The sequence below is a fragment of the Strix uralensis genome, chromosome 4 (assembly GCF_047716275.1).
Source record: "Strix uralensis isolate ZFMK-TIS-50842 chromosome 4, bStrUra1, whole genome shotgun sequence".
NCBI classification, from domain to species: domain Eukaryota; kingdom Metazoa; phylum Chordata; class Aves; order Strigiformes; family Strigidae; genus Strix; species Strix uralensis.
In genome coordinates, this window is record NC_133975.1 from 17,009,229 (window position 1) to 17,025,310 (window position 16,082).

At 42.5% G+C, this 16,082-nt stretch overlaps 1 protein-coding gene across 2 annotated transcripts in view; it reads left to right on the forward strand.

Annotated features, from left to right (window-relative positions):
• Positions 1 to 230: 230 nt before the first annotated feature.
• Positions 231 to 16,082, forward strand: part of C1QTNF7 (C1q and TNF related 7) — a 38,740-nt gene continuing 22,888 nt past the window's right edge. The window contains exons 1-2 of one of the 2 annotated variants that reach the window (XM_074865045.1): positions 231 to 410; positions 4,157 to 4,216. The gene's annotated coding sequence lies outside the window, so the exon portion shown is untranslated. The remainder of the gene's footprint in view (positions 411 to 4,156; positions 4,217 to 16,082) is intronic. The other variant, XM_074865044.1, reaches the window with a different exon arrangement.

Below are 16,082 nucleotides of genomic sequence, written 5' to 3' on the forward strand. Positions count from 1 at the left end.
TGCTCACATACCCTACCGGTACAGAGCATGACATGCCACAGTTTCTGCGCTCCGATCGCTCACTCTTATGTTACTGCTCAAGTATGCATTCAGAAAAGAGCCAACAGATAGAGCAGATTTATTCTAGTTGTTGAGGTCAAGGACTCCTTTTTTTTTTTTTTTGGATTCAGCTGAGAGGGAACTCTTTCCTCATATCACCAGACAGGCTTTCTGCTTTGCAGTCTACTGTCAGTGTGCACCACTGATAAAAAAACATGTGAGTATTTTTAAAGGAAATTATTTATAAATCTAAAGCACCAGTGAGTTATGTGCTGTCTCCAGTGCCCAAGTTAGGGGGCTTTCAGCAAAGCACAATATCTGCATGCACTGCAATTCAGAGACTTCAGCTGCTGGAAGCTCTTGCAAGCCATGTAAGTAAAGGGCTTTACTTCGCTGAAGCAAACTTCGTATATTCTCTTGCATCATAAAAACTCTGAGATAATCTAAATTTGAGATTAATTTCCTAATACTAGTAATGTCGTTATCTTGCTGTTGCTTTGAATAGTGTGTGTATGTTGGCACAATAAATAAATAACTTACCTTTCTAGAAATGTTTTGCTTGCGAGTAGCATAAAGAGCAGAATCTGTACACAGTTCAGGCAGACTGTTTGCTTTTCTGATCGCTGACCATTTCTGTTCTCTGTGATCAGCACAGAGACCTCTCGATTTCTTCAATTTCTTGTTACTCTGATTTCAAGGACAATGGGAAACTGGCAGGAAAATGCAAAACCTGTGCAAAGGAAACCAAAGAGCAGATGGGTAGTTTATAAAGCAACATCAGTGAACCCAAAAGTGGTGTGTAACCCCCATGTTAAACTTGCAGTCTTGTGGGATTTCTATATGCTTTATAGTGAGGTTTAAGAGGTCACAGATTATGTGACTAAGAGGAACATTAAATGACAAAAGAAATATTTTTATTACTTCATAAATGTATCTTGATGTTCATGGTCATATTTAAGTTAACCACTTTCTGCATGGTTATTTGGAGTTTATTGCAGGGGATGGATCAATTTTCTCTGGGCTTCACAATGTAATTTAAGGTCATGAAATATTTCCCTGTTCTCTATGCAGTTCATGTATGTATTGGCATCAACAGGCCTGACAGACAGGCATTGAAATCCCAAATTTCTCTTCTTGTCTGTGAGGTCCTCCCTGCCCTTTTGACGGCTGCCCATATGCAGATAGGGTGATAAATGAATGGAAACTGGGTGTTGTGCCAGGAAGCTCAATTAGCTCCATTGGCCAGGTACATGTGGTATTAATCTGAGACACGAATTTCATGCACTCATGGTTCCCAGTATCTTCCTGTGTGGAGAGTCTCTAGCCCCCTTGCATTCCGTGCAGCCTTTCCAAAAGCACCTAATCCCTCTGACTTTGCACCTTCTATTTGGCTCACACTTTTTCCCATTTCCCAGTGACTTTTAGCAGGTCCTTCCCTCCAGACCCACATGTCTGAAAGGTGCAAACCCTGCCCTCCAACTCTCACAGTGGAGATCTGACACATACCCACAAGGAAACACCAACTTTATTTTTTGTAGATACACCACCGCAATCACCTCTTTCATCAGGGGCTCAGAGGAACACAGACACTGCCCCAAAGAGTTTACTACCTCTCCCAGCCCTCCTGTAGACCTTCATTTCCATGGCAATGCAAGAGCCACATGGGGAAAGGGGCACCACCCATTAAGATGCTCACGGTTCATTGAAGTCGATGGGAAGGCCCTTGTTGACTTCAGCCAGGCAGTCAGACCTGGGTGCCAAAATATCAAGGAAATTAATAGACATGCAGAGCTGTGGAGCTGCAGCATGCTGCTCCCAGTGAAGCTGGGGTGTCACCTCCCTGAGCAAGAATGGAGAAAGGCTTTGTAGAAAGAAGTTTGCAGAGAGAAAACAACCACATTTTGAAGGTGCATTGGCAGGAGCGATTCAGAGATGTAGGGGATTGGTGTGAAAGTCAGATTCCTCTGCTGATGGAGGAAGATGTTGCTTTTCAAGAGTGTTTGAAGAATGACAAAAAGTTTAATTTTCAGTACAGAGATGGGTAAGAGCTGAGGTAACTTTTTCTTCTTTGCAACTGAACTCTCACACACCTAGAGGGTGTAACTGCACTCCAGGGAGAAAACAGCAGTTGTTATATTTTTGGAATTTATGTATATTCATGTGTTCCATTAGTCTCTTGGCATATGCATCTTTTGAGCTCTTAAAGCTTTCTGAACCTTTCATATAGTCCTTTGCTTTGAAGCAACAGATGTCTGTGATAAGCAGATGGTTATGTCTTTGAATCTGAACATCTTTAAATACTTTGTTGTGTATATTTTATGGGGAGGAATGTACTCTGTCTTACTATGCAGAACTGATGCATTAAATGAAGAGTATCCATGTCTGAATGCTTGATGTCACCTCCTAGCTTTCAAACCAATAAACCACATGTTTTTCAGGATTATTTGTTGTGAGATATTTTCACCCCATTACTCAACTTGTGTTTTCAAGTTACAAACCAACAAAATGCACTAGTCTGATGTGAGCTCAGTCAAAGTAAACAAGCAACTAAAATAGTCAAAGGAGCTGCTGTGGTTGTGAATTGCATTCTCACACTAATGTATACTGTGAGCAGGCTGAAATCTTCCTCTTGCAGAACTTCCCAGAGGAAACAATGCAGTGCCTGTGGATGTAACTGAGAAAAAAAATCTTTTGATCTTTCTTATTCTAAAATTTCATTTTTAAGGAGGTACAGCTATGAAATTTGATGAGCGGAGAATCTAAGAACATAAGATCTTAGACCAGGAATAGATTTGGGAACACAAATGGAAAGAATAAATTGAAAATAAGAAGATAACTCTCGTTTTCTTTCAAGGAGAAGCAGCCAGATAAACAGATTTCATCCAAATGTTTTGCTATTGGATATTCATTTACTGCTCTAAAAATTATAGTTCTTTTCTCCCTCTCCACCTGACTTTCAGACTTGAAGAGTTTGTTTTTTAAAGAAATCTCTTAAGACAGCCTGTGACATGTGAACTGTTTAAATTTGAGTTAGTTGATCTTAAGAATGGATTATGGCACAGATTGTCAAAGGCTTTGTTAATTATAATGATATAAGATATGTTATTGCATTGACTCAGTGCTTACACAAGCACCAGCCTGACTTGAAAGAAGAGAAATGCCTCATTTCAACCAAGCTTCAGAGTTTTTACCTCCACCTTGAGAAGGAACAGGGCTGTTGAAGGGTTCGTGGTGCTGGAGGGGTCCTAGTGGTGGTCCTAGCTCAGTGGTGATGTAGGATATGCTCTTTCCCTCCCTTCCTTCCTCTCTCTCCATCCCCCCTGGGAACCTTTTCCTTTCTCACTTCTTCAAGATACAGTAACACCTAATGCCAGGCTGTCCCAGAAAACTGGTTTTCCTATTTTTGCACCTTAAATCAGTCCCTCTTTACTCCACAGCACTGTGGCTGGTGTTCAGCCTTGCTGGAGAAGAGAAGCCTTGGGATGGAGAAAGGGCCTGATGGGGACGGCACGCCCCAGCATAGCTGGTGGGCCAAACTCTCCACTGTTTGGACTTCAGTGGCTAATTCCCGTATAACAAAGCATGCCGGCTGCTGACTGTTGTAGTCTGTTGCCCAAGGCTAAAAGCTGCTTTAATTACTGCCTTGACTACCACCTTTCCTGGTGGTTTCCTCACCCTGATGACTTCTGGGACTGGTCATTACCAGTGGACTGCAGAACCATTAGTTTCACCAAAGGCAGCAGTTCCTTCAGTTCCACTTTGAAAGTTTTAAGATCTCTTCTGTTTCCAACACTGTAGCATTTAAAAGAAAAGCAAAAAAAAAGGAAATTGTTGAAGGGTTCTATTTTATAGTCTATTATTTGACATCGTAAGGTTTAGAAATCTACATACAAATGAGAAGTTGTGAAAACTTCTCATTGATGGGCTGTCTTACTTTCTGACAATTCTAATTGTTTAAAGGCTGCAAATGTTCAAATACTTCAAAAACTGCAGGTGGTACTCTGCTACCTGACAGCAATGTAACTCAGAGAGAGGCTCTCCTAAATAAATTCTTGCAGTGATATAAAGAGATTACACTCTGATATGTGCCAGACTTCTCTTGTTTTTCTCTCTCAAGATCTCTCTCTCTCTGTGGAGCCCTACTATCCATTACTGGTCTGGTGCATCACTTCAGCACGTATGTATTTATTTCTCTGAATACCACCTCTTGGGCTTACAGATGTGAGGACCGAGGCAAGACTGTTGAATTGAGATCATACTAGAAGTCTGTGAAGATACAGAGAAGTGAAGGTAGTTTTCCTGAATTCTGGAAATATGTGTCCATCCATGGCGACTCATAAATAAACAGGTTCTTTGTAAAGAGGGAAAGAAAATATTTTTTAATCCTTAATGTGCTGCTGTGTGCCTGTAGTCTTCCCATAGGGTCAGGAGCAGAAACAAACCCTTCAAACCTGCCAGAAAGCTCTCAACCTAAATGTTGTACAAAGCAATCAGCAAAACTCACTGCAAAGGACCATAAGTAGCAAAACGTTCATAGGTGGCCAGTATGGAGAGCTGAGACCGGTTACCATAACTGGGGTTCCTGTAACGGAAAAGCTCTTGGCAGGCAAGGAAGCAGTGCAGCAGCATATTGGTTTGCAGATGGAAAGCTAGTCTGGAAGCAGCTCTAAGCAAGCTGCTGCAATGAAGGGATGCAATGGGAACATGGCCTTTTGGCCTGTAGGAAAATGAACCTGCTGGAACAGGTATTGTCATCCTTAGCTACCAATAGCTGTTAGGTAATGCAACCTATCTTTCAGTGACTGCCCATTTCTGAAGTTCACTGAAATAATTAACACACTTGATATCTTAAAGGGGGGGAGGGGGGGGGGGGGGGGGGGGAGAAGCAGAATCTGCTTGTGTTCATATTCCAGAGGGAATTATTTCTGTTACATTTTTTAGGTTTCCTCTGTGGCTTTTAAGATGCTTCCTGAAATCTGCAATTATGTTCATGTAACATCTGCATCCAGATTTTTCTAAAATAACTGTGAAGCAGACTATGTGGTACTTAAAACAATTCTTTCTCTAAACTTCATCTCCTTTTTGGTTTATCAGCTGATGATCTATCAAGTAGTTTCTGTCTTGAAGGGCTGTTGATAGATAGTTCACTGAGATAGCTCATTATCTCAGCTGCCTTGTCTCTGTGAGGTCCTTCATAACACTGAGAAGAAATTCAGTGTTCACCACAGATTGACTTTGGCAGTTTTCCATAGTTCAGATCCTTCACAGCACTGAAAGCCTTTGGTGGAACATGTGGGAAAAGGTGACAGTGTAGGGAGTCAAAAGAAAGCGTTGAGACTGTTTAGGGTTTTTTGCGGCAACGGGGAAACACATTCAGCATCACATGGTTGCAACAGCAAGGGCACTGTCAGCACACCCTGATCACTGCCTCAGTGCATGAACAACCTCCCATCTACCTGCACAGTGTCATTAGCATGTCCCCTGAATCTCCTCCCTCAGAGGAAAAAATCCAGACTAGGCAATCCTGGAGGATTACAAAAAATCTTCAAGGTTCAAGAAAGCAAAAACACAAGTATCTGAGCATCCCAAACAGGCAGAATAATTCCCAGTTACAAAGCTGAAGATTTAGACACTATGTGACCATGTTGGGTTGATCATACCATGGCAGCTATGTCCTGCTCCTTAAGGAAAATGCTCTGTAGTCATGGCCATTCATTGTTCAGGAAGGAAAGTATTCAGATTCCCTAGTCAGGCTGAGCAGAAACAGTCATAGAACAAGAGGTTAAGAATCCATATAAACTGAAAATTAAGGTATTTTATCATTATAATTATTTACAGACACCACATACTCCTAGATTTTTGTAATCTATAAATGGGGAGTCATCCTTCTTTTATTTATACCTGCTTTTGAACATTATTTAAATTCCCATAGCTCAGGTGGGAATCAGAGAAAAAACAACTTTTTGAGGTTCCTGCTTGAATCAAAGTATTTAAGGCCAAAAAGAGAGACAAAAATGAACACAAGGCCTGTGGGGTTTGACAGGTGACTTAAATACACTGGTTCTAAGAATAGGCATGGACTCAGCACATGAGGGAAAGAGTCATCCTCATGTTCATCTTCCTGGTTGAAGAGAATGATAGCTTCATACAGACAGCATGCAGAGATGCTTGGATGAAGGTGTTGCCAAAGACCATGCCAATAATGCATCTATGCTGTGAATATCACACTTGAAATTAGTCAGCAACAGCTATGTCATCTTGATTTGCATGCTAATACAGATGATGCAATAAGGCTCCGGAGAGATGGATCCACAGTTAGCTGGCAATAAAATTTTTGGCTTTTATAAATCACTGAAATTTCAAAATTCTCAGGGGTGTATTTCTCTAACTTTGTACCCTGCCTCTTAAATGAAGAAACATCCCGCTGTGGCCACATCTATTACATCACCTCTTCAAGGAGAAAAGGATGTCACACTTATTATTTCTTTCTCAAAACAGCAGGTGCAGAAACAGAGTTTTAGACATTTTTCATACACATGAGCTATGACAAAAGCTTGTTCATCATCAGCCTTCTTGTTGAGAATCAGCCTATGTTATGGTTGAGAAAAAGCTATGTTTCAGGGCCTACTGAAACAGAGCGCTAGACCCTGTTCCAGAAAAAAACAGTTCAGGGAGAAATATGAAATGCCTTCTCATAAGATGAATGCTGTTCCCAAGACAATCTCATGATAGAAGGTCTTTGATGCCTTTTAATGCCTTCTTTACCTCAGTCTTTAATAGCAAGACTAGTTGTATTGAGGGAAGCCAGCCTCCTCAGCCAGAAGACAGAGACTGGGAGAACGACCCCCTCGCATTCCAGGAGGAGATAGTCAGTGACCTACTGCATCACATAGACACACACAAGTCTATGGGACCGGGTGGGATACACCCGAGGGTGCTGAAGGAGCTGGCTGGGGTGCTCGCCAAGCCGCTTTCCATCATTTACCAGCAGTCCTGACTGACTGGGGAGGTCCCAACAGATTGGAAATTGGCCAATGTGACACCCATATATAAGAAGGGTCAGAAGGATGATCCTGGAAATTACAGGCCTGTCAGCTTGACGTCAGTGCCTGGGAAGCTGATGGAGCAGCTCATCCTGAGTACCATCACACAACACATGCGGGACAACCAGATGATCAGGCCCAGTCAGCATGGGTTTATGAAAGGCAGGTCCTGCTTGACAAACCCGATCTCCTTCTACGACAGGGTGGCCTGCTTATTGCATGACGGAAAGGCTGTGGATGTTGTTTACCTTGACTTTAGTAAGGCCTTTGACATCATTTCCCACAGCATTCTCCTGGTGAAACTGGCTGCTCGAGGCTTGGATGTGCACACGCTTTGCTGGGTAAAAAACTGGCTGGATGGCCGGGCCCAAAGAGTTGTGGTGAATGGAGTTAAATCCAGTTGGCGGCCGGTCACGAGTGGTGTCCCCCAGGGCTCGGTTTTGGGGCCACTCCTGTTTAACATCTTTATTGATGATCTAGACGAGGGGATCGAGTGCACCCTCAGTAAGTTTGCAGATGACACCAAGTTGGGTGGGAGTGTTGATCGGCTCGAGGGTAGGGAGGCTCTGCAGAGAGACCTGGACAGGCTGGAGCGATGGGCTAAGGCCAACTGTAGGAGTTTCAATAAGGCCAAATGCCAGGTGCTGCACTTGGGCCACAACAACCCTCAGCAGCGCTACAGGCTTGGGGAGGAGTGGCTGGAGAGCTGCCAGTCAGAGAGGGACCTGGGGGTGTTGATTGACAGCCGGCTGAACATGAGCCAGCAGTGTGCCCAGGTGGCCATGAAGGCCAATGGCATCCTGGCTTGTATCAGAAATAGCATGGCCAGCAGGCACAGGGAAGGGATCTTACCCCTGTAGTCGGCACTGGTGAGGCTGCACCTTGATTACTGTGTTCAGTTTTGGGCCCCTCACTACAAAAAGGACATTGAATTACTCGAGTGTGTCCAGAGAAGGGCAACGAAGCTGGTGAAGGGTCTGGAGCACATGTCGTATGAGGAGCGGCTGAAGGAACTGGGGTTGTTTAGTCTGGAGAAGAGGAGGCTGAGGGGAGACCTCATCGCCCTCTACAACTACCTGAAAGGAGGTTGCAGAGAACTGGGGATGAGTCTCTTTAATGAAGTAACAAGTGATAGGACAAGAAGTAATGGCCTCAAGTTGCACCAGGGAAGGTTTAGACTGGATATTAGGAAGCATTTCTTTACAGAACGGGTTGTTAGGCATTGGAATGGGCTGCCCAGGGAGGTGGTGGAGTCCTCATCCCTGGAGGTGTTTAAGAGACATAGCGCTTAGGGATATGGTGTAGTTGGGAACGGTCTGTGTTAGGTTAATGGTTGGACTGGATGATCTACAAGGTCTTTTCCAGCCTTGATGATTCTGTGATTCTGTGGTTCTGAGCTACATGGCCATTTCCAGAGTGTGAAAGGACCCTGGCTCCTTGCAGGCAAGGAAGGAACATGAAGGTCCAGAGAAGCACTTCTGCACATGGGGTGGTGGTGACTGGTGATCTCCCTCCTTATGGCAGATAAAGTGACATGTGGGTCTTTTGACATCTTTGTCCCCCTCAGTGTAGCCCTTTTTCACTCTGGTTTTATTCCCATGGAAAGAGTTAAAAAAACTCCTCCCGCATCTGCTCACTAACAGGGAATTTTTCAGTGTAGTTATCTAAATTGTATTTTGCTAACATTTATGGAAGTTATGACCACAACTCTGTGGTCAGGACTGTGTGTGTATTTGTTCATATTGATTTCACTGTAATGCTAGCTTGTTACCCCTTGTTGTAATGAGGTCTTAAGTTTTTCACTGTTGGCCTGAGGTGGTGTTTTCCAGATTATGGCTATATTTTCCCTAAACTGACAGTGTATTACACACTGTAGCACTGTATCACTTTGCTATGTCTTTTAGGGCTCAGCTTTCATGCAGGTGCCTAATGCTGTTCTTGAAGTTCATGCTCTAATGCAGACAGGATGGTTGGCTAATTTCTGCTTCAGATGGCTTCTACCATCTTTTCTTCATTGCTGCCAGTGTTTTCTCTTGCTTCCCTGGGGACACCAGATGCATCTAATGAGTCAGTTCCAGCTTCCAAGCTGAAACAGTTCATGGACAGCAGCCATGTGTTGTTCAGATGCTTGCATGGGAGGGAGAGATCTTTTTCCTTTTTCTCTTGCTGAACCAATTCACTCAATAAGAACTTGTTTTAGATCAAATTGGCATTGCTTTTAGCTAACTCTAACCTTTTCTATTTTTCTCCTTAATTCCAAGCTTTCACTATATCCTAAAAGAGAAGAGTTGCCCTAAAAGAAAACTGGTGCCTGGGACAGTGTACCTTGCTCTCAGCTTAAATGATAGGACAAGAAAAGTGTTTAAACCTAAAAGTCACAGGCTGTAGCTGGTGAAAAATAAGACAACAGCCAGAGACATGCTTATCCCCAATGTTGCATAAGTAGATATAATGTATAATGTACTGCAACATCACAGCAGGCCTCCCAAATTGAAAACAAGGAGGAATAAAAGACTACCGTACCTTGGCTCTTAAATCCCTGAATGTGTTGTCTGTGTTGATTAGTTACTTTGATTTGTGCTCCCCCGCACAGCTCATTTTTCCCTTTAATAAGAATTCAGCTTGTAAATTGTCACTTGGATTGATAGTGTTTGCACCAAACAGTGTAATTAGGCTGGAGTGACGGAATATATTACGTTGTTTGTTTTCCATTATGTTTATTCCAGATGGTTTTTGTCACTGACTCTTCTTCTGAGCTGGGCTGTTAATAAACATAGGATAAATCTAATGAATAAATTTGCTGTGCTTGGTATAGATCTGTGGTGGTGACTGAGATAGGGTTATGCCACTAAGTAATGGGCTCTCATTAGAACTACAGAAATGTTAATTCTCACTTACATATGAGAGGGAAACAGAGCCCATGGGTAGTGAGGTGTTGAAGAAGATACTTATGTGGGTATTTTTCCTTTAAAAGTAATCCATTTAAAAATTAAACTGAGGTTATGATGAGTTCACAGTTGTGGTGCTTTATTGCTTCTCTGGACAAAGGAATATTTTTACGGTAAAGCTACAGAGTGGGTACCTAGGTTTAACCCTTTCATTGCTGGAAAGATCCTCCGTGCCCTTGAGTAAGCCGTTTTGGTCTTTGTCCTGGTTCTTGAGCAAACACTTCTTTTCTTCTGCATTTTAACTGTCTTGTCTCTTCAAATGGAAGTTGTTCAAAGTCCCTGCCTAGGCTGGAGCTGCAAAAATGATTTTAGAAAGAAAATTGGAATATTTTGGAGAAAAGAACCCCATATGGGATGGAGACACAATGTGGAAGTCTACACAGCACAAGGACTTGTCTTAATCTGCTCATTTGCCAAAGTGGTGTTGACTGGAAAAAAAATGAAAGCTGTGACAGCAGACTTTGGAGAAGTCATATCACTTAAGAAGTTTTCCAGTACTGGCCTCTCAGTTTTTCCGTCAGAAAGGAATATACCAAAACCCAGGATGAAACATAACATGGCCTATCTTACCATCTTCCAAAAATTTTTAAAGCTGCATTAGAAGTGACTGTGGTTGCTCAGTAGTAGGACCTTAGAGTCTTGGTTAAAAAGGACATTTTTTAGAAGATCAGCTAAAAACAGATTATAGAAAACAATTTTTTTTCTACTAATGTTTTCCACTTTCTCTGAATTCTTCCAGGAAGCACATAAGCAGGCAGCTGCCTTCAATGCCTTTTGTCAGTATGAGTGGCTTCTCGTGTTTCTGTTAACTGCTTAGCTCTGTTCTGACCAAGTGCCTCTCTCTTATTAAAGTAACGCAAGGCAACACTTCCACAAGTGAAAAACCAAACAGTGAACAGAACAGTGTTGATTTGTCAAGGTTCGGAAGAAGAAATTGTCCATCTGGTCTCACACGGGCCTGCTAGCAGCAGGCTGGGGAACCCGGTCGGTGCTGTGAGCTCAGCGGCAACAGGTCTCAACCACAGTGGATTTGAGCACCTTGGTCCCTGCCAGCCTGGCTGCAATCCCCTCCTGCCCTTGCTTCTTGCAGTGGTGTCACCAGTTTGGAAGGGAGACGGGAGCAGCATTTCCCCTTATGATATGGCAGAGCATCTTCTTCTACGTGTTGTTCCAGCCACGTCTCAGAACTGGTATTGAAGGAACTTCCTTCTCAGTCTGGCATTACTTTTAAACCAGGGAGCCAGGTTTACAAAGACAGCACAACGGCTGGCATTAGCAACATTACCATATATTACCAACTATACCATGCATCTTTTACTTGCCCCTTTCGGAGGTATGCCAGCTAAGCTGCAGCTGGAGAAATAAGACTAAACACTTCTGTTGGCTGGCATTTGTGAGGGTTTCTTGGAACAGGACAAGGAAGGGGGAGGAGAAGCAAGATGTGTGGGAGCTATAATTCAAGAAGCCCCCAAAGGAATGGTGAGCTGAGAAAGGCAGGGAGGACACAGCTGTTTCGGCCACTGAGGTGTAAGGAAAATGAGGATACAGCTTGTACCTGCGGCACTGGGTGTCCCGCCTGGCCAGGCTGTGAGACATGAAAGCGTTAACCCTTCTGGAATCGGTACAGGACATTCCTGCACTTGTATTCACAGAGTAAAAATAAACCTCATGCAAGGCGTGTTGCCTATGGGGTTTATGATCTGCTTTTTGATTCAATCATTTAGGAATGCAAAGCCCTTCTACCAGGTCTGGGCTTTAACAGTGCCCTCACTTTGCCATGGCCGAACTGTTGCTGAAGGTGGAGCAGATCTGTGCTAATGAAGTCACAAAGGTCCATGTCTGCCTGCAGCTGTTTGGTTATGCCATTTCTGTAGGGCCTGATTCACCTCTGGACAGTGCTGTAGCATCGTTTTTTGAAGACTGAGGACAAAATGCTTTTTCTCCTGTGTGTCTTACCCACCATACTCTTCCTAGACACCACTGCATGTCCACTTACATATCAGGTCAATGGTGAGTCTGTGCCATGGAGGCTGTACAGCCTGTACAGCCTGTACATCAAGTTCCTGAGTGTTTAGTTGCTGGAGTAGAAGGAGAGTTTAGCACTCCCCAGCCCGTTCACTCTGTATGCAGTGTCAGACTAAAGTGCAGTAAGGTGTGAGTTGGACAACAGCACTCCCAGGCAGGCAGCCACTCTGGGTTTTTATCCTGTATTGGCCAGGATAAGACTTGGCCTTTGTATTTGTGAACAACAGCAGTTTCCATTTCTGCCACTGAAATCTTTGTTTACCTCAGTTCCCGGTGGTGAAGCCTCCAGTGGGAGTTTCCGCTCATTTCACCTCTTTCTCTGTCACCTTCCTTACTTTCCATCTGACTATGATCAGATACTCTCATGTCACTTCCCCCATCCCCAGGTGTTCCTTTGGGTGGCAGGTGGCTCCTGATTTCACATTTATGCTTCCTCTGCTCCCCAGACCCACCAGGTTGATTTTTCTTAGAATACAGGATCCTCGAGGTTGGCAGTACTTTGAAATTCTTATACTGAGAAGTGGTCTATTAAGAAGGCATATGGAAAAAAACATTGTGGTGTTATTTTTCCTCCTATTAACAAGTGGAGAACATGCAGTCAGCATGATATTCTAATTGATTTATTTATGAGTAGTTCCTACATGAGGGAGTGGAAGAGAGAGTTGAGGAACATTGGACCAATTTCTATTTGGTTACTAATTGGAAAACTAGAAATAACCATGATGTAGTCCAGTGACTTACTCTGGATTTACACCAGTGCCAGTGAGAACGTAATTTAGTCCACTGATTTTACATCACATCCCAGTGGACATGGACAATACATGCAGTGTGTTAAAACCTATCTGGATGCTTAAGAGTCCAATAATAATGTTATTTCTTGAGGATCTTCGCTACTTCTACCCTCTCTTGGTCTTCTGCTATTGTTGCCATAGTTGCTGAGCACCTTGGCCATAAAAATGAACAGCAATTGCAAAGTCTTTAGTGAACTTTGTGAAGTATTTGGCACTTCTCATTTTATTTGTCATAGTATTTTGTTGTCAGCTTAGATTTCTTAGTCTTGTCTTTTTAACTCCAGAATCCACTACTATGTTTGGAAATATTCCATGTAGAGTTTTGAAATAATAAGAATACATAACATCCAACAATTATGTCATGAATCAAAATTTATTTTATCTCCTTTATGAAAAGGATGTCCACAAAATTTTAGCCTGTTATAAGAAATGTTGATAATAATTATTTGATCTCTGAATTGACCTTGTTAATACCATTCAGAGCAGTATTTAACAACTGTTAATGAAAACTGTTTTACTTAAAGATCAGTTGCATAGCAACATTTGTAGCAAACTCAAATAGAAAAATGTTCTAGGTCTATTATTAGGCTCTGTCTAAATCTACTCATGCCATTAAAGATGCTTCAGAAAATACTGCACGCCTGATCGAGGTCAGCTTCTCTGCTTATAGCTTGCATAATCCTATAAACCCAGTGCACATGTCTGACTTGATTCACATCTCTACTCCCACGTAGTGATGTGTTGTAATATGTGCAACGTACTTGAAGTTGACAACCCTTTCACCAAAAATAAATGAGAAGGAGGGGAAAAATGCCTGTGCTTTCAGTCAGAGGAGTAGAAAGCAGAAGAATGACATTAGAGCAGGAGTCCTCCATGGAGCTGGAGGTAACAGAGGCTGCACCTTGCAGTGAAAATTTCCAGAGCCTTCTCCATTTATTTTCATCTCCATGGCATGCTAATGTTTTAGCTTTACAGTGTAGCATGCTGCCAGAGCATTGCAACAATTACACTCAATGCCAGATGCTAAAAAAGCTTCTTGAAATATTACTAAATAAGGTATTGTGCATGTTCTACATGGGGGAAATAAGTAAATTCCCTGAACAGTAAGAATAAGGGAATCTCTTAAGTCTATTAGCTATTTGTCAAATTCTTGTATTTCTTTATGGTGTTTTTCTCTTTCATTTAATTTTCCAACTTTCAATCTCAGCTTGGGGTTTGGTTTTTTTTTTTTTGTTTTGAAACTAAAATCATCTCTAATTTGCTATTGCTTTATTATGGTTCGAGATTCGTACTGATCCATTTGAAGGAGTAACAACATACCAAGATTTCAGTACCCAGAAAAAACCAGTATCAGAAGGCTACTTATTTGGAACAAAATGAAGCTAAGGGCTAAAAGTTAGTACTGTTGCTAGGCATATCACTGTATTTCTTATATAAATTGTTCATTTTCAGGGTCATAAAACACTTTCTGCAAGTTGCCATGATGGGTAACTCTGTCTCACACAGTCTCTGGCCAGGAGGACAGCATTGTAGTTGCTCAGTGAACATGGGCAAGCCTTGGCTATGAGGGTGGACAAGTCATGGGTCCCAAAGGATTATGTTTATAATGTTAGCGTCCAAAGCTGGAACCCAAGAGACTTTTTTCCATAACAGCATATTCAGCACTAGGGATAAATAAACAGCAGCACACCCGCATCAGCCTGGCTTACAGCCTGCTCCTGGAGGGGCCCGGCAATAGCCCTTGGGGCAACACCAGTCTGTTCTTGCTCATTGCCTTCCTCCTGCCCCATGTTCTCTATCACAGCAGGCTCCTACAGAAGACTCAAAGGCCTTCTCCCCACTCACCTGGTGTATGAACACAGCAGGGCTGGCCTTGCTTGGGTTTGCAGGTTTTACAGCACATGCTAGGTCTGCTCATCCTGCACGCACACAGCAGGCACGTCGCTATAGGGAACAGGTGCTGCCATATGGCCTCTCCTCTACAGAGGGTAATGCATTGCAGCCAGCGAGGCCCAGGCACAGGGGCACCACAGACATAGCGAACAAGAGAACAAGCCAATAAAAATATCTCACTGAATTTCTGGTTCATGTGAAGAACTCCTGGATGCTCCTGAGGTTACACAGTGCTTGCTGTCACCTGGCCGCTGTATGGTTTTAGAGAGAGTAGTTGAACCTGAACTCAGCCCTTGTATAAACCATTTTCTACGCATCTTCTATCTACCGCATTAGCTCTCACACAGGCTGCCAAGATTACTTTATTTGTTGTTTAAAATCTTAAATGGAAATTGAAAAGTCTCCAATATCATCACTAAAATGTGCAGTGGGGACAAGCAGAAAAACTAAATTTATCACTGGAAAAACAAAGCCGATACTCTTGGAAATCAGTTTGGCACTGCATTTACAGCACTTCAGTGTCTTATTTTTGTTATGAAAATTGTTTTTCTCAGTTTTCCTCAAGGCCAATCAGTAATCATTTGTTTTGTTGGGTGTGTTTTGGTCTGACAGTTCTCATGTCTTTCTCATTCACAGACTGATTCTTCAGCTTGCTAAAGGACAGCTGATAAAACTCAGTTTCAGATAAACCAAAATTTACGTTTATGCCATAAATACCCTCTGTGATTATGGGAAGACATACAGTCAGTCTCTTTTCATTGGCAGTGAAATCAGCGTATAAAGTGTGCTTGAATATCATTGTTCATTGTTGCAATATTGTTTTCTCAGGGACATCATGCCAAATTCTCTTTTTTCAGTACTGTCCTTATCTGAACCTTTAAACCCTTTCTTTCTAAATGATGAAAAGTAGTTCCTGGTATACCCTGTAAAATCCTCTGGCTCTCCTTAGGGTATTCATATCCACTGCACTCAATAAAGGGAAGAGTAAAAAGAAATACGTCATCTCGTGACCACAGCAGTCATACCAATTGCTGTGGCGAGATTTTCCCAGTCACTAATGATTTGCAATGAATTCTCTATCCTTTTCACTTAGCTCCTAATAGTGTTCAGAAATGTCTTTGTTTCTGGTCTGGCAATATCAGAAGCCATTGTAATCAGATTGCATATTTTAGTGATAAAATCACCAAAGATCTTGATCCTGCAGATGTACAAGAGACATTACCTTTCACAGCAGCTGCAAAGCACTCTGAGTAACTAGCAGTTTTAATTACAAATAAGCAACCGAACCAGAGACTGCACCAAAGCTTCAGATTTGAACTGAAAGTTGCCCTCAGCTGGAGGGA